This window comes from Sus scrofa, chromosome 1 (genome assembly GCF_054392235.1).
Source record: "Sus scrofa isolate SSC_HxYL_T2T_F1_AM1 chromosome 1, Sscrofa_HxYL_maternal_Yorkshire_Landrace_v2.0, whole genome shotgun sequence".
In the NCBI taxonomy this organism is placed as follows: Eukaryota; Metazoa; Chordata; class Mammalia; order Artiodactyla; family Suidae; genus Sus; species Sus scrofa.
In genome coordinates, this window is record NC_139383.1 from 209,813,500 (window position 1) to 209,832,576 (window position 19,077).

At 39.5% G+C, this 19,077-nt stretch overlaps 1 protein-coding gene and 1 pseudogene across 50 annotated transcripts in view; both read left to right on the plus strand.

Moving 5' to 3' along the window:
• Positions 1-19,077, plus strand: part of ELAVL2 (ELAV like RNA binding protein 2) — a 172,067-nt gene that overhangs the window by 59,394 nt on the left and 93,596 nt on the right. The window lies entirely within an intron of this gene.
• On the plus strand, positions 9,381-9,587 carry LOC146406978 (small ribosomal subunit protein eS28 pseudogene; annotated as a pseudogene).

Genomic DNA, 19,077 nt, shown 5'->3' on the forward strand with positions numbered 1-19,077 from the left:
TTTCTCACATCATCGTGCTCCATCATAAGTGACTAGATGTAGTTCCCAGTGCTATATAGCAGGATCTCATTGCTTATCCATTCCAAAGGCAGTAGTTTGCATCTATTAATCCCAAATTCCCAATCCATCTAACTCCCTCCCTCTCCCTCTTGGCAACCATAAATCTGTTCTCCATGTCCATGATTTTCTTTTCTGTGGAAAGGTTCATTTGTGCCATGTATTAGATTCCAGATATGTGATATCATGTGGTATTTGTCTTTCTCTTTCTGACTTATTTTCACTTAGTATGAAAGTCTCTAGTTCCATCCGTGTTGCTGCAAATGGCATTATTTTATTCTTTTTTTTATGGCTGAGTAGTATTCAATTGTGTATGTATACCACATCTTCTTAATCCATTCATCTGTGGATGGACATTTAGGTTGTTTCCATATCTTGGCTATTGTGAATAGTGCTGCAATGAACATGTGGGTGCATGTGTCTTTTTCAAGGAAAGTTTTGTCTGGATATATGCCCAAGAGTGGGATTACTGGGTCATATGGTAGTTCTATGTATAGTTTTCTAAGGTACCTTGGAGGGTAAATTTTAAAAGGAAGGAGGGACTTGAAGGTGCATGATATTTTTATAGTAATAAGCATGCGTGTGAATTGGAACCAGGGGAGGGAAGACACCAAGTGGAGAAAATATCAGTTAAAGTATGAAGGTGCAAAGACCAGAGAATAGGACAGAGGATATTTGGGGCACATAAAATTAAAAGCCAGGTGTTCAATTTGTGGACATCTTGGCATGCTGCTGGTTTTTTTTTGGTTTGTTTTTATTTTGTCTCCTGCATGTTAAAAATCAATAAGGATATAATGTAGGTTATGAAGCTCAGATGTGTCCTCAGAAAAAGGGTTGATGAGGCTTGGGAAGTTCTTTTGAGAATTGACAGGGGAAGGAATCATTGAAAATTGAGAAAATTTGAGAGACACTCTGTTAGTTAAAAGTTTCATTGCTGTATAGGTGATGGCTTTGGAAATAAAGCAGTGGGTTTGAGAGGAGAACTGGTTGAACTTGGAGCTCGAATTCATGTGTCTCATGGTCTCTCTGGACCTTAAGTGATACTTAGGATAAGATTTAGGGTGAGGTAAGAGTTTCTGGAAGCTTCCTGAATTTTATTTATGAATGATCTCCCCCATTTTCTACATATGTAGGGCAGAAATTTTTATGTGGTGTGAAAGTTAAACGTCATTGATTTTAAGTAGAGCATGTAGTCTTATTTCAAATGCCTGTTTTCAAGGGCCAGTTGAAAACTGATGAATTTTCTCCTCCCTACTCTCAACCGGAAATAGTCTAGATATATTATGGATATGATATGGAATTTGTGGTTTCATATTTCCTATTTCTCTTTTACTGCATGGTACCATCTTTAAGATCTTGTATGAGACCTTGGCATGATGCCTTACTGGGGCCAAAAGCCTGTTGGAATAATAATTGTGTGGCAGAGCAGCGTTTTAGAGTAGAAGGTTTTGCCATACCTATTGTATAATGTTCTTCAGTAACTTCTCTCTTCAGCCACCATGTAGAAAGAGGAAAATTGAGTGGAGAGGACATTCTAAGTTGTTGTAACAGTGAGAAAAACAAGGAAATAGGAAAAGTTGAGAGTATTCATAGAATGGCTACTAGTCATTTTGACCTTGTGCAGGGTTTTGTCTGAGAGGTTGGAAGAAAACATTAGGGTGGGTAAGTTATAAAGTTGAAAAGGCCCTTAAATGCATGCCTGTGTGTATGCAGTTGATGGTATTTGAGTAGGTGAAAGAGTAAGTTGTTGTTCTTGGGAGGTTGAAGCCAGTTTGAGATGAAATGTAAGTGATGGGGGTGGGGGGTGGTAGCAAGAAGCAATGTATGTGATGATAAAGGCTTGCCCTTGTGTCCTGAGAAATGGAATATGGGAGGTTGGTTGTACCAATTTACATTCCCATGACAGTGAAGGAGGGTTCCCTTTTCTCCACACCCTCTCTAGCATTTGTTATTTATAGACTTGTTAAAGATGGCTATTCTGTGAAGTGAAACTAGGTTAGGGGGCAATGGGCTGGGTGGGGAGTCTGGAGTTTGTAGTAGGTGCAAACTATTTAGAATGGATAAGCAATGAGGTCCTATCGTATAGCACAGGGAACTATACCCTAGTCTCTTGGGATAGAACATGATGGAAGATAGTCTGAGAAAAAGAGTGTATATGTATGTATGACTGGGTCAGTATGCCGTATAGCCGAAATTGGCACAAAACTGTAAATCAGCTATTCAGTAGATGGAAGAGTGGATGTTAGTGGTAGTGAGGGGAAAATTAATGGTTGTGAATTCAAATGTAGGGAGGTGTGATTTAGTGGGTAATTACTCAAGGTTCAAATACCAGGAGTCTGTGAAGGTTGGGTGGCAGCATTAAGAAGAAAAAGATAATCAAGAGAGAGAATTAGTTTAGGGGTTGTATCAGTCTCCTCAGGCTGCCATAACAGAATACCGCATCCTGGGTTGTTTAGTAAACTAAAGAAATGTATTTCCTCCAGTTCTGGAGGCCAGAATTCCAAGATCCAGGTGATGGCAGAGTTGGTTTTTGGTAAGGCCTTGCTTCTAACCTTGTAAGAGGGCCACCTTCTCACTGTATCCTCACTGGAGTTAACACGCTTATACTTCTGATGAATCCGCCTTCTCTTATAGGGCACCAGTCCTGTTAGATTGCAACCCACTCTTATGACAGCATTAACCCTAATTACCTGCTTAAAGACTCCGTTTCTTCATGTACAGTCACACTGGGGGTTAGGACTTCAATGTATGAATTTCAGGAGAGACCTTCAGACCATGACAGAAGTAGAGGTATTTAATTCCTCCAGGGATAAGGAGAAATTTATCTCTTTCCTCTGCATTTCTGATCTGTGGTTTTCATTTTTCTGATGCAGAAGAGAAGTGCTTTCTGATCTTTACCACTGGTCAAAGGCTTCTTTTCTTGTTCCCACCCAGGGAATTGGGCATTTTCCACGTGGAGAGTTCCTCCCTCTTTCACGTTGTACATCAGTTTCTGACCAATTCTACCCTTTAAAGTTAGATTTTAACATTTGATGTGCAGTCGATGTCTTATCTCTATAATTTTATAGTCTGACCAAGGCACGGTGCTTATGCTTTGAAAGCTACTTAAACAGAACATGTACTTAAAAGACATTGTGCTTTTGCCACTGGTGTAAAGAGAGTCTTGGCAGTGTTTTACCTGAAATGTCTCTTGAAGTGTCTGTGCAACTCTAAGACCCCCTTTACTTGGAGAACATCAAGAGGTCAAGTGTTTATCATGGAACTCATGATATTTATGTTAGAAATGCTAAGAGATATGAGGTTTGGGGTATCTTCTGCTTGTCTTCCTTTGTGTCCTTACCCAGAGCACACATCTGCAAATCACATCTTCATAGTGAGGGCCCTGGTTTTCAAGTTTAAAAAGAAAGTTAACATTGGAACCCTAATATAGAAGCTTAAAAAAAAAAAAATTGAAGCTCTGGGGATAAAGGGCTAACACTAATTATATTACTGGCTAGTTAGTTTGCAATTATAGGCCCCGTCCTAGCTTAACTGTTGCTTTCCTGCCTCTTTAGGGTAACTCTGAGAGATCTCAACCTTGGTGAAAGCAGCAGGATTTCTAGTTTTCTTCTGGCTGAGGTTTATAGGTGTTTGTGAGATTGAGTTGTGAGAATAGGATGAAGCCTGATATGGAAATTATCCCATTTCCTTCTGTTAGGTTTTTAGTTTGGCCTCATTTTGTTTGAAAGTAAACTCCCAGGGCAACTGATATGCCTGCAATTAATCCTAAGAAGAAAATCCATTCCAAAGCCAAAAATGTATTTTTTGCTTTACCTGTGCAGGCGCAGAAGGGGAAATGTCTGTCTCTGCAAATGTGGACTCAAATGGTTTGGTGAAAATATCAACTATCCTTTCATCAAAAGCAGGCATTTCAGTCTATTTTTGTGCCCCTTCTCTCTCTCCTACCCTTTTCACCAAAAATCTTTCTCAGTTTCAGGATTCCCTCTCTGATCTCTCCCTGGAATTCATTATAACTGTTAGATCTATTTTGTTTCCAGTACAAAACAGGAGAACAGCAGTAGGACACTTTACTTCTTTTAGAATGGTTTTCTAGCCAAAGAATGATTTAGTAGAAAATTTCTCACTTGCTAAAAGGCTTTTGTCCCTTCTTCCAACAACCACCATTTTATGTGTATCTTTAAGAGTTACCCAAGCATTATAGTGTTTCTCTGTGAAAACTGGCTTTAGGAATTGGAAATTAGTGCAATTATTTACTTATTTATTTATTTTTGCTTTTTAGGGCCACATGTGAGACGTATGGAAGTTCCCAGGCTAGGGGTCGAAGCAGCTGCTGGTTGATGCCACAGCAATGCAGGATCTGAGCCTAGTCTTCAGCCTACACTACAGCTCACAGCAATGCTGGTTTCTTAATCCACTGAGAGAGGCGAGGGATCAAACTTGCATCCTCACGGATTCTAGTCAGGTTCATTACTGCTGAGCCACATAGGAACTCCCTTATTTCACTCTAGAAATATGGGTTCCTTTGAGTTGCCCTATATCCATATAGTCAAGAGAGGGTTAAAAGAACACAGCTCTTAAAAACACCTTTAAATATCTTTTTTTCTAATTTGTTAAGCTATGCTTAGTAAAGACTTGAACAGTAGAAAGTTTTACTCTTTTTATATCTATACCCTATTTTTTTCCTCATGTTGCCTCCCCTCCCCTCTTTTTAAGGATATTTATTTTCTTGGAGAAGGAACCCAAATTCCTTTCTAGTAACCAACTCATCATAATGATTGGACATGATAGTTTGTATAATAAAACAAATTAGTAAGGAAGCAATTTCTTGCCATTCATAGTGTGGGTTTAAAGATTATGTAGCTAAAGGATTACCCACTAAGTGTGTGGGAGATTATCTTAGGACAAAGTGTGGTATATGAAAATAAAAGTAAATTGGGAAATCTTGCAGATTACCAAGCTTTATTTATATAAATTGTACAGGTTATTTTGACAAATAATTAAAAGTTTGACCAATCCTGTTGCTAGAGTTGTTTCCTAAATAATACCTGTCCCTAAGAATTCAGTTGAGGGCACAGAGTATATTTTAATAGATAATTTTTGTATATAAATTATAATAAAGTTAGTATATCACTTAAAATATCAGTTCACTAACCATCTGTAAAATGACCATCACTTGTAGGGGGGTACATTCTACCTTACCTTTTAGGAAGAATTACCATTTTTTTTTTTTTTTTTTTTTTTTTCCTCTGCTATTTCTTGGGCCGCTCCCGCAGCATAAGGAGGTTCCCAGGCTAGGGGTCCAATCGGAGCTGTAGCTGCCAGCCTACGCCAGAGCCACAGCAACGCGGGATCTGAGCCGCGTCTGCAACCTACACCACAACTCACGGCAACGCCCGATCCCTAACCCACTGAGCAAGGGCAGGGGCCGAACCCGCAACCTCATGGTTCCTAGTCGGATTCGTTAACCACTGCCCCACGACGGGAACTCCCAAAATCTCGTTTCTTTTTTTTTTTTTTTTTTTTTTTTTGTCTTTTTGCCTTTTCTAGGGCTGCTCCCACAGCATGTGGAGATTCCCAGGCTAGGGGTTGAATCGGAGCTGTAGCCACCGGCCTATGCCATAGCCACAGCAACGCGGGATCCGAACTGCGTCTGCGACCTACTCCACAGCTCATGGCAATGCCGGATCCTTAACCCACTGAACAAGGCCAGGGATCGAACCCACAACCTCATGGTTCCTAGTCGGATTCGTTAACCACTGAGCCACGACGGGAACTCCAGAATTACCATTTTTTAAACGACTTCATCTCAGCTCTTTGGGTACTGACCTAGAGCGATACAGAAATTAAATAGGCAGGCCAAGCTTCTGTTTTACATTACTGAGTCTTTAAAACTATTAAGGCCGTTCAAGATTCACTGGTAGGAAGGAAGAAAATTGGGATACTATTTTCTTATACTTTTAGAATACAGATGCTCTATTTTATTTGGGTTGTCTTCTCATTTATTCTTTCCACGAAGTGGACAAGATGACGTAATTATTTTCTCCATGCTCTAAATGAAGGAATTGAAGCTTAGAATGGTGAATGCTAGAAAGGATCACTGCAGAGCTCATGGTTATAACCACTACATACCTCTGATTGCTCAGCAAGCTTTGCTCATTATCTGTCCCTTCCTATATTTTGTAAGTCTGCTCATTCGCTTCAGACTAGTCAACAGTTATTTCTTATCTTCCTAACACTCATAGCCCTTTTGTCACATTAGTTATAAAAATCATTTTGTGCCCCCTTTCTTACAAGAATCTTCTAAGTACAATTTCCTGGCCTGTACCTTGCTTATGCTGTCAGCAAAAAGATGCCAGTTGACTTTCTCTGCCTTTTTATTCACTGCTCTGGTGAGACTCTCCCTGGATGTCATCTCTGGCCTGGCTCTGCCTCTGCAACTTCACTGACTCTCACAGTGCTCTTTTCTCCCCAAAGCTAGGTGCTTTTCCCTTCTCTGATTATTTGATTCTTGTATGTCCCAGCTGAGATTCCGCTTGTTTTATGAAGGTCTTTGCAGCTTCTCTCAACCTTGGCTGCACATGAGAATCAAATGAGGTGCTTTAAAAAATCCCAGTGTCATGGGCCCTTATGAGAGAGATTCTTATTTAATTGGTCTGGAGTGAAGCCAGGCAATGGTTGTTTGAACTGCTTTACTGAAGTGGTGCAAAGAGCATGTGCTTTACAGTCTGATAGACCTGGATTTGCAAGTTTTGTAGTTCAGGGCAAGTTAATCTTTTCTAAGCCCATTTCCTCATCTGAAAAATAGGGATAAAATGACCCATTTCCTTAGGTTGTTAGGATTGCATGGGGATAGTGCTCTTGAAAAGGGTTTGGCACACTGCCTGACACACCCTAAATTAAATGAATAATGGCCGATGTTTTTCTTAGCCTATCCAACAGTGTTGTCTTCCTTTTCCAAATGCCCAATTTCTTTATCACATTTGCCATTTATGGATTGCCTTTCCTGTGTTTGAATATGTCTTTCCCGTTAAAATTTGTTTACAGTTCCAAAGTTCTCAGTAATGTCTTATTCCATTGTGTACTTAAGTAAAAGGGTACCTTTACTTCTTAAAATATATTGGACATGAAAGCTCCCAAAGAAAATAGATATATAGCATCAGAATTTTTCAAATAGAGAAGTAAACTGGGTCATGTGGTTGTCATTTAAAAATTTCAGTGGCTTAAGTTTTTAAAAGCCTTTCTTTTTTCTTTTTTTTTTTTTCACTTTTGCCACTAAAGACTGTTACTGAATCCACTGCAGATTTCCAGCTAATATACTTTTTGAACATTTATGCCTTTATTTTTTGTCCCAGTAGTTGCTAGTCCCATCTTTACCTGAAGTTTTAATTTTTTTTTCCCCCTAAGCTTTTTACAGCTTCAGGGTGACTTTCTGAGTGATATATTCTATCTCCAGTGATAAAGGGCAGATCAACACCAGTTGAAAGGGATAACTGTCTCTCTATTTTTGAAAGATGGGTTTTTCTGAACCACCTTTTTTTTTTTTTTTTTTTTTTTTTTGAGAGTCAGAGACTCTTCCTCAACTGCCATTGTTATTCTTCTGATATGTCAGTAATCACCTTTGGGTTGACACCGTTTCAGTAGCTCAGGGTCCATGTATATTTCTAAATCATTCATGTCTTATAAATTTCAGTATGAAATAAGCATCCATCCAGGTTCCTTGCTTAGAACAGTCTGAGCTATTTAGTTTGCCTCGATGTAAATTGTATCTTTAATGCTTACATTACTTTGATAAAATTAGGTATCAAGGTTTTAACTTTCTTAAAGTTCACCTTGACTTTCCTTGTGTATAATGGAAAAGTGTTTTTAAACTACTACTGCTCTGTGTTACTTTTTTATTAACAGCACCTGATGTGGGCTTTTATGGCAGTTCTGAAAGGTGACTTTTCTTCAGTAATAGAGATAAATGCTCTGGTACAGACAAAAATGTTTCTGATGTCCTTGAAAGATGTCAAAATCTCTCAAGTTCAGTAAGCTTGAGACAGTGTCCAAAATAGAGCGAAGCATCACTAAAGACCAGCCATGCTGTTCTTACACCGCATCAGTCTGTGTTTTTGGGAGAATACCTCTTCAGGGTGACCTTCAGGGCCCAAAGGTATAAAATTCTTACTTAGGTCACTGTTTTTTTCTTTGAGACTGTTAATTAAAGTAAAAAGGTTGAGAGAAACCTCCTTCAAGTGGGACCTAGTATCTTACCAGTTCTATGCAGAATCCCTTAAACTCTTTTCCCCGTTTCCTCTCTCTACTTTTAACCTACAGTTCTACTCAGGCTGAACTTGGTTGTACGCTTTAGAAATGCCTGTTTGCAGGTTGACTTGAACCTTGAACAGCTGTTAATTGGCAGAATAGGTTCAGGTTTCTGTGTTTGGACTGAAGGTGTTTGTGGTGGAAGTTTTGGGTTGATCAGACATGAGACAGTGAGGGGTGAGCTATAGTGGCTCCTACTTGAAGAGCATTTCCTGCCTGTGTTATTTTTGTTGATCTTTAAAGTATAATGTAAGAATAAAAAAATATGTGATTAGAAATTAGTGCTTCTTTTTGACTATATTTGACTAAGGAAAGCTGTAATAACTTAAAAGATTTATAAGTCCTTTTTTGTCCGGGAGGACACAGAATTAAATTGATTAAAATTCTTAGTTTATAATATACTTTGGTTTCTGCATGCACCCTCCTATTTTGCTGCTGAATAATACTCAGTTGTGTGAATGTATGACCATTTATTTATCCTCTGTTTATTTTCATGAGCACTGGAGTTGTTTTCCCTTTTTTGCTTTAAGGAACAGTGCTGCTATGAACTTTCCTCATAGTGGCTCCCCACATTCTCCCTACTCTTTGTAACAGTTGTCCCTCAATGTTTGTATTTCTCAGGTGAGTATAAGAAAAAAATAAGTATATTAGGGGGAGGGGACTGATAAATTTGCCAACTTTTTTTTTTTTTTTGCAAGGAATGGCATTGAAAAAATCTGACAGAATCTCTATTATCACCATTTCTTGGATGCTTAGATACCTCAAAAGTAGGATGCACATAAAGTCAGAGGAAAAAATGAATACATTTCACTTCACATTTCTCATTTTGTTTTGACCAGGGAAGATTATTCCACAATGTCTAGTGAAGTGCTTGGCATTTATATGTTTCCTTATTTCCCCTACAGATATTAAGCATCCTTTGTACATTACTAGTTTGCCAAGCTCTGATTTCCCAAATGAATTTTCTGATTAAAAAACTAATGGGCAGCTCTCCACCTGGCTGCCGCTGTGCTGCCATCATGGGCACAGGTCGTGTGCAGTCCATCAAGCTTGCCAGGATCAACAAGATTCTGGGCAGGACTGGTTCACAGGAACAGTGCATACAGATTTGAGTAGAATTCGTGGACATGAGCCGCTCCATCATCCGAAACATGAAAGGCCCTGTTCATGAGAGTAACATGCTCACCTTTTTGGAGTAAGAACGAGAGGCTCAGAGGCTGCGCTGAACTTGTGTGTGACTGGGTCCTGGATGTCTGGAAAGACCACTTGGCCCTTGAGGGTGAGAATGATGTACTGTTAATAAAGCACTTACATTGCATGTAAAAACAACCCCCAAAAAACCAAAACCAAAACAAAACAAAAAAAACAGCAACAACAAAGCAACAAACAAATAGGCAGTGCATAGTAATGAGAGTTAACAGGCTAGTGCCCTTGCCTAGTTCAAGGACTCTGAGCCAATCTTTGGACTTTATTTCCTTCATTTAAAAAAAAAAAAAAAAAAAAAAAAAGGAGTGATTGAGCTGGTTGGTCTCCTTAGATTCTTGAGGTTCCATACTGGTAAGATTCTGCTTACTGAGCTTCCACATTCTGCAGGGGACTGCTTCCCTAGGATGAGATTTCCTCAAGGCACAGGTTGTATCTTCTTTGCAATTGTCTCCTGTTCCTCCCCACCCAACACCCAGCTTGGCACCATCCCTTCCCTCCAAAAAGACAAGTGTTACATATATTGAAACATGTTCCTTATCTTTAGGTCTCAGTTTAAATGTCACTGCTCTAGGGAGGTCTTTCCTGATCACCCTCCCCACTTTATTCACACAGATGTTTTGTTTCTTTTTTTTTCATGGCGTGGGTTACAGTTTTAAATGATAGTTTTGTCCTTTTCCTTGTTTAATGTCTCTCACATTTAAGTTCCCTGAGTGCCTGTCTTGTGGACTCTCAATGTAGGCATTTAGTAAATGGCTGAATCCAAGGTCTCATCACCTGTGTGAACACATGACAATGGATAGCCTAGTGCATATGTCCTTTCTGTTTTCTGAACCTTTCTGATTTCCCCCCCTTTGTCATTGAGATATAATCCCTTCTCTCACGTGTACCAGATTGTGTCTTATGTTATGGTTCTGCATGTGTTCCCTTTTTGCTAGACACTAAGTGGAACACCTTGCTTACGTCATGTAGAGTACCCAGCACAGGGTCCTGCATGTTACAAGGATTTGCATATTAGAATGAATGTGAATATCTGTGTCCTTCAAATGTGTTTATTTGAGGCACATCTATTTTTTTCTGTGTCCTTTTAGTTGTGACTCAAGCCTTATTTGAAAGCTCCATCTCATAGGATCCCTGATGCCTCTTCTTCCATAATGGCTTTCCTTGTTTATCAGCTGGGGCATGGCCACTTGTAGTTGTCCAGAATAGTACAGGTTTGTCATGCTATCTGCTGTTATGTGTGTTTCTTCAGTTTAACTTCTTTGGTTTTGCTTGGAGTCACTCTATTTAAGTGGCTCCTGCGTTTTAAGATGAGATTTAAAATTTAAAAAAAAAAATCTTTAAGTAAAAAAATTTTTTTGGCTGTTCCTGCGGCATGCAGAAGTCTCTGGGCCAAGGATTGAAACTGTGCCACAGCAGTGACAACACTATCCTTACTCCACTGAGCCACCAGGGAACTCCTCAGCTGAGATCTTGCTGTCATCCATCATCCTTGGTCCTCTAAGCAGTTATTTTACGTTATTTTGGTTATTTTCATTTGAGCAGTAAAGGTTAACAGATGAGGTAAGGATAGTTCTGCCCAGTGTGCCCTCTGGGTGTGGGATGCCTCCATCCACAAGAGATTAGCGATTGGGCTACCTTTCCTAAGTATTGGAATACATTTCCAGGTATTTCTTGCCCTTTGCAGGTATGAGTTTGTTGGATGCAAGCCCGATATGTACCTGCTAGTATCTTGGGCTATTTCGGGACTCATCTGAGCTCTCAAGTGGGAAACGGGATGAGGGCTTGTTGAGAAGCTGCAAGGGAAGAAAAGAGCTGGTAAGGCATGTACAAGAAGTATCAAAGCAATTTGGCCTCTTTCCTGCCTGTCTTCCCATGCCACCCGCTCCTGTTCCCTTCAGTGCTCTGGGGTTTTCATCTTTTGTTTGTTTTGGTTTTTTTAGGGCCATAGTTATGGCATGGAAGTTTCCAGGCTAGGGGTCAAATCAGAGCTGCAGCTATTGGCTTGCACCATAGCCCAGAACCGAGCCTCATCTATGGCCTACACTGCAGCTCACGGCAGTGCTGGGTCCTTAACCCTGTGAATGAGGCCAGGGATTGAATGTGCATCCTGATGGATACTAGTTGGGTCTATTACCTCTGAGCCACAATAAGAACTCTGGTTTTCATCTTTAGTTATGCTTTAGGCTTGTGTGTAGACTCTCTTTGGTAGGTAGGCTTATATGTTTCTTTATTTATTCAGGTAGGATTGCTTCTTCAGTAGACTTTACCAGAAGGTATTTGGCTGTATAAAGTGATTTTCTTGTGTAGTATGCTACATACCCTTCATCTTTAGGCTTATTTTAGTTGATAATTCTAGCTCTCTAAAATGGCCTAATCTCTTCTGTTTTCAAGAATAGCAAACATTTAACATTAATTATAGGTAACTGTCAATTTGTTGGCTATGCTAAGACCCTGTGTTAAGCATTATGCTAGGCTTTGAGCAGATGCCGATGGTGTACTTTAATTATCACAGGATATCTCTGGTGCATGGTTCCTAAATTGGCATCTGAACATCAGCTTTGACTATTTAACAAGAAATTGTTTTGACTTGAAATCTGATTAAACGTTTTTTATGTTAAACTTTACTTAATTTGTCTATTCTGTCTGCTGTGATAGTTTAAATATTTGGTACTTGGAACTTAGTGTATGTGAGTTCTTGGTCTGATTGCAGGTAAATTTAAGGAGGAACCTGGCCTTATTTATTTATTTTTGGACAGAGTGAAGAAAGCATAGCCTGGTCCATATGCAGGACATTGGTGTGTATATCTTTGTTAACTTGAATTTCTTGAGTTACAATAACAGCTTGACCTTAGCACAAATTAGAAATGTGCTGTTAGAAGAGAAAACAGGAGAGAAGAAAGCAACTCTCTAGAAGTTTAGTGTCTTAAGAGCAATAGTCTGCTTTGCATAATATCTTAAAATTTTGTAAGGTATTTTATTCATTAACTTCTTATGAAAACCCTGCTATTTAGGCAGAGGAAAAAAAAAATCTAAGGTTTTTTTTTTAAGGCAGGGAAGTTACTAGGTTAAAAATTTGTCATTGGTCAGAAACTACCAAGAAATACAATTAGGACGTTGCAGCAGGTTTTACTGTTGTTTTCCAGTGTTTCCATATCCTCATTAGTTGTCAGATTTGAACCTAGAAATGAGTTAATTGCCCGCCAAGGTCAATTCCCAGCCTAACTTTGATGGCAAAAGCTTAAACTCCAAATTTCCCCTGAATGCTATACAGAACTGAGATGTGTCTTTTCTTTACCTTGACTTACCTGGCCATCCTTTACCTATTCTGAAGAACTGAACTGAAGCTTTTAAAACAAAGGGATGCAATTTTTTTCTTGCTCAGTGTTACACTGATAATTTTGATTTGAGTGCAGATTGATCCAATATGTCCATTTCTGTAATCTTGGCCCTTAAGAATATAATAAGAATCTTGGTGTGGGCCAGCATGGCTAATGTGAGATAAGAGGTGTGTATCTTACCTGAAAAATCATGTATTCTTTTTTTTTTTGTCTTTTCTAGGGCCACACCTGCAGCACATGGAAGTTCTCAGGCCAGGAGTCTCATTGGAGCTGTAGCTGCTGGCCTACGCCAGAGTCACAGTAACTTGAGATCCGAGCCGTGTCTGCGACCTACACCATAGCTCACAGCAATGCCAGATCCTTAACCCACTGAACAAGGCCAGGGATGGAACCTGCAACCTCATGGTTCCTAGTAGTATTCGTTAACCACTGCGCCATGATGGGAACTCCAAATCATGTATTCTAGAGTTTAACTTTTATAAGGTCATACATAGTAAGTTGACCAAAATAGTAAATTGATTACACAGAGACCCATAAGGAGTCAGTACTTAAAAACTTTTGTCAAATTGGAGGTATTTAGTTTTCCCAAGTTTATTAAGCTGAAAGCATACATTAAAGATTAACAATCAGAGGAGAAGGTAATACTAGTCAGGGTTTAAATGTGAGAATTGAAGATTTTGTTTAATAAGTTCTTATTGTTTGACTACTTTCTTGTTTTGGAATCTCATACTGGATTAGTAAATAAATGTAAAATATTTAATGCCAGATGTTGGTCTGTTTCCATTTCATGTTTTATAATACAACCCTGGAAGAAGAGAAAATTGACCCGGGTTACATTTTGGTTAAGTGGATGGGTAGTATACTCTGATACTCTGAACGTTTAAGAACTCATGCCTCTACTTTATTATAGAGAGTGGATTGGAAGTTCATGAGGAATTTTTTTTTTTTTTTTTTTAAGGAAAATTACTGTGGATTTTTTTGGGGAAAAAATCAATAGCATTAAAGTAATACTCTGCAACCTTAAAGATTGGCAGTTGATAGAGCATAATTTAATGTGCCCTATAAACCCCTCAATTTTTTAGTTCCTCTGGCTTTTTATTTTTAGCTGTGGCTTTTAGTTAAGGAGAAGAAGTGAAAGTACAGTTTTCTCTTAGTCTGAAATTACTAAAACTTTTAATGCTGAGAGAGTTCTCAGTTCAGGAGATTCTTGTGGGGAGGGTGAGGAAGACCATTATTAGGCATTGGGTGGTGTAACCCATTGCCCTTTTTCAGGCCTTTTTTTTTTTTTTTTTTTTTTTTTTTTTGTCTTTTTGCTATTTCTTTGGGCCGCTCCCACGGCATATGGAGGTTCCCGGGCCTAGGGGTCGAATCGGAGCTGTAGTCACCAGCCTATGCCAGAGCCACAGCAACGCAGGATCCAAGTCGCGTCTGCAACCTACAGCACAGCTCACAGCAACGCCGGATCGTTAACCCACTGAGCAAGAGCAGGGACCGAACCCGAAACCTCATGGTTCCTAGACGGATTTGTTAACCACTGCGCCACGACGGGAACTCCCAGACCTTTATTTTTAGAGAATTCTTTACTTCTAGGGAATTAGAAAGAATGGTAAGTCAATTACTTTAGGATTTTAACCAAATTGTAATTGCTCTGATATTGCCAAATGGACTAGGGACAGTTTTTCAGTTCTTTGAAAATTTATAGAGGAAACAAAATAGCAGTTTTGGGGCCATGGAAGAATGCATTCAGTCTACCCCCTTGTGGTTCATTCCACCAGGCACCTCCCAACTGGGGCATTCACCCCACTGAGAAAACAGCCAGTCTTCAGGCAGGGTTTTCTGCAGGCCAAGGGATCGCCTTTGTCCCCACTGCCTGCCCACTCTGCAGGTTTGAAACAGGTTTTCCCCGGAATCTATTTGGGTAAACTGAAGGCAGCAGAGAAAGTGTGAAGACAGACCTCTTTACACTTTTGTTCTGTCCCTACTTACCCTCTGTTCTACCTCCAAAATGTAATTCGTGGTATGTCATGAGACAGTGTTTAGAGAAGATGACTTTGAAATGTTTTTATATTTTATACATTTATATATTCAAGGGCTGCTGGTATAATGCAAGGTAATTTTTATCTTTTTGTGTGTGGATCATCACCCCTGCCCCCCACCCCACCAGCCCCGAATCCTGGGGACAAAGCACTTAATATGCCCTTCCCCTTCTTTCTGGTATCAAAATACTTAGGTTCAGATTAACTTTCTCCTCAACCTTTGGAAGGGACAGTATATACCTAATTCTGCATGGACAAGATGGCTTTTAGTTAATCCCAATCGAGGGTAGCATATAACATGCCAAAATAGATCTGCTTTTAGGAGTTCTTTGAATGTATATGGCAGCCATACTAGGATGGAATTGATCCGTTTTTTTCCCCTTTGTTATGCTTATTCCTTGGACTATTTCATAGGTCAAAAATTAAAAATCCTGTTTAGATGAACATGATGTGTTAAAAGTAGTTAAGACTAATTTCACTCCAGCTCACCTTTAATGTATCCTTGTGCTTTTTCTCCAGTGATGCTTCATAGCATTTTATGCTAGAGATTCTTATTTATATCACCCCCCCACCCACTTGCCAATATTTTGGTCTTCTGAGCCTCGTTGTCATCATGGTAGAAGAACTGCACCCTTCAGCATGTTTGACCTTCAGGCTCCCGTGTTTTACTTGAGGTCCAGCCCTTGTGGCAACCAGGGCATTCAGGCCGAAGAGAAATGCTGGTACTGGGAGAATGTAGAGAATATGCTCCATTTGAAGGGTGACCTGCTGGCTAGTAGCTCTCTGGGAATGTGGCCTCAGTTGCCAATTCTCTGTTTGTTCTTTAAAGAAAAGCCAGGATTTTTTTTTTATAAATGTGAAATTGTTAAAATTGGTAAAGTTTTAAATGTGGAACACTACTAATTATAAAAAAGACATTAGGTAGACCAAATAACACGTTTGCAGATTAAATCCAGCTTTTGGCATCCAGTTGTGACTGGCTTGGAGGACTTGAGGAAGGGTCATTGCCTGACTACTTGTTTCATCCATCTCTTGGCTTTCCTCCGAGGGGGCATGTGCATGATTGTATGTGGTTACTAATGACTTTTTTGGCACCTTTGCTTACTCATAAGTTTTTGATGTGATCCTTTCACCTCTTTTTAACTTTATGCATAAAGTAAGTGATGTCCATTGCCGTCTTTTATTTTTGGTTTTATTAACTCTGATCTTCTGATGCCATTTATTTGAATGTGTTACTACTTTAATTAAAAAGACGTTTGGAGTTGCTGTCATGGCTCAGTGGTTAATGAATCCTATTAGGAACCATGAGATTGCAGGTTTGATCCCTGGCCTTACTCAGTGGGTTAAGGATCTGGTGTTGCCGTGAGCTGTGGTGTAGGTCACAGATGCGGCTTGGATCCCGAGTTGCTGTGGCTCTGGTGTAGGCCGGCGGCCATAGCTCTGATTGGACTCCTAGCCTGGAACTCTCCATATGCCGCAGGTGTGGCCCTAAAAAGACAAAAAAAAAAAAAAAAGACTTTGACCCTCCAGTTTTCTTCCTGCTGGTCAGAGCCACTGTGGGGTGTTTTTCACCATGTCTTTTGGTGTATGGTGCAGTATGCCACAAGGAATGTCAGGAAGTGGTCACCTGGCTGTTGTCATTTCTGTTGGCTATGTTGAGTAGGCCATAGTTACTGTGTAGCCATCCTTAATGGATGGATCAGAGAGCTCATTTGTTTGCATTTTAGTTACTACTTCATATAGGAAGCCAATCATCTTTAGTCCAGCCGGTCAAGATATGGGTCATTTTCTGTTAGAACAGGAAGTTACTTTGGTGAAACACTGCTGTTTCTTGGCCAGTGATGCATAGTAATTGTACTTTCTTGATCTGATGGCAGTGAAATTCACTTTAATGAGTGTTCCAATGCTGTGGAAGTGTTCTCCAGTCTTAATTTACTACTCCTGCTTCTACCTCGATGATTCTCTTCCTCTGTCCTTGCTCATTTTGAAATAGAGAATGAAGAATAGGTATTCTGATTCCTGAACTCAGTTCCAAGGCCTGCTGTCCCCTGATCTTTGTTGTGAATCTTGGGCTATAGCCTGAGATAAGTTGGCTTTAAAAAGCCTGCTGGCTGGAGTGGAGCTAAGGGTATAGAAAATAACTTTTTTGGCCGGGGGGGGGGGGGGAAGGGGGGGAGGCCGTGCCTGTGGCCATAATTCCTTGGCCAGGGATCAAACCTGAACCACAGTAGTGACCTGAGCCACAGCAGTGACATTGCTGATGCTCAACTGCTGAGCCATCAGGGAATTCCTAGAAAATCACATTTTGAAACCATTCTACTTCCCTTATAGTCATGATTCTTAACTAGAGATTGGCAATCAAAATCCAGTCAAGAAACTCTTTAAAATATGTCTGAGAGTGTACTTGAGTAGATCTCCACTCTCTTTACAGAAAAAAATATGGGATTGGAGCCATCACCTCAAGGATGGCTTTGAAAATCTCTCTCTTTTTTTTTTAATTTTAATTTTTTTTGCTTTTTAGGGCCACACCTGTGGCATATGGAAGTTTTCAGGTTAGGGATCGAATCGGATGTACAACTGCCATAACAATGTGGGATCCAGGCTGCATCTGCAGCCTACACCACAGCTCACGGCAGCACTGGATTCCTGACCCACTGAGCAAGGCCAGGGATAGAACCTGAGTCCTTATGCATACTAGTGGCATTCATTTCTGCTGCTCCACAATGGGAACTCCTTTTTTTTTTTTTTTTAATTAATTAATTAATTTTTTTTTAAATTCACCGGAGATTGAAGTAGTAAATGCTGGTAAAATTTTCTTTCCTTTTAGGCTGGCCTGAAAGAGATTGCAGTCATAACTGCTCTGTACTATTATATTACTGGTTACGTAGTAGGTACTTGCTGAAAATCTTGTCTCAGCAGTAAAATACTGTGTATTTACTGCCAAATAATTGATGCAGTAAATCTACAGTACTAAAAGAGTTCTTTTTAAAAAAACTTCTATTTAAGCATAGTCTGTATACAATGTTATGTTAATTTCTGCTATACAGCAAAGTGACTCAGTTATACAAATATATTTTTTATATTTTATGGTTTATCACAGGATATTGAATATAGTTCCTTATGCTATACAGTAGGATCTTGTTATTTACCATATACATACTAGTTTGCATGTGTTAATCCCAAAATCCCAATCCTTCCCTACCCTGGACCCCCCTTTAGCAACCAGAAGTCTATTCTCTATGTTTGTGAGTCTATTTATGTTTCACATATATGATGTTTGTCTTTCTCTCTCTGACTTACCTCACTTAGTACGATAATCTCTAGGTCCATCCATGTTGCTACAGATGGCATTATTTCACTCTTTTTTATGGCTGAGAATTATTCCATTATATATGCACCACATCTTCTTAATTCATTTGTCGATGGCCATTTAGGTTGTTTCCATGTTTTGGCTATTGTAAATCGTGCCGCAGTGAAGACTGGGGTGCATGCATCATGTCTTTTCTGGATATATGCCCAGAAGTAGCACTGCTTTATCATAAGGTAGTTCTATATATTTAGATTTTTGAGGAACCTCCATACTGTTTTCCATAGTAGCTGCACCAATTTACATTTCCATCAACAGTGTGGGAGGGTTCCCTTTTCTTTACAGCCTTGCCAGTATTTGTTATTTGTAGACTATGATGGCCATTCTGACCAGTGTGAGGTGGTACCTCATTGTAGTTTTTATTTGCATTCTTCTAATAATTAGTGATGATTAGTATCTTCTGTTCATATTGGCCATTTGTATATTTTCATGAGTATCTTCTTATGTTCTTTTGGCCATTTGTATATCTGGAGGAATGTCTGTTTAGGTCTGCTGCTTATTTTTTGATTGGGTTTTTTTGTTATTGAGTTATTTGAACTATTTGTATATTTTGGAGATTAAGTCTTTGTCCATTGCAAATATTTTCTCCCAGTCCACAGATAGTCTTTGCATTTTTTTTTTTCCTCTCTTTTGCCTTTTTAGGGCTGCACGCATGGCATATGGAGGTTCCCAGGCTAGGGGTCTGATCAGAGCTATAGCTGCCGGCCTATGCCAGAGCCACAGCAATGCCAGATCTGAGCTGCGTCTGTGGCCTACACACAGCTCACCA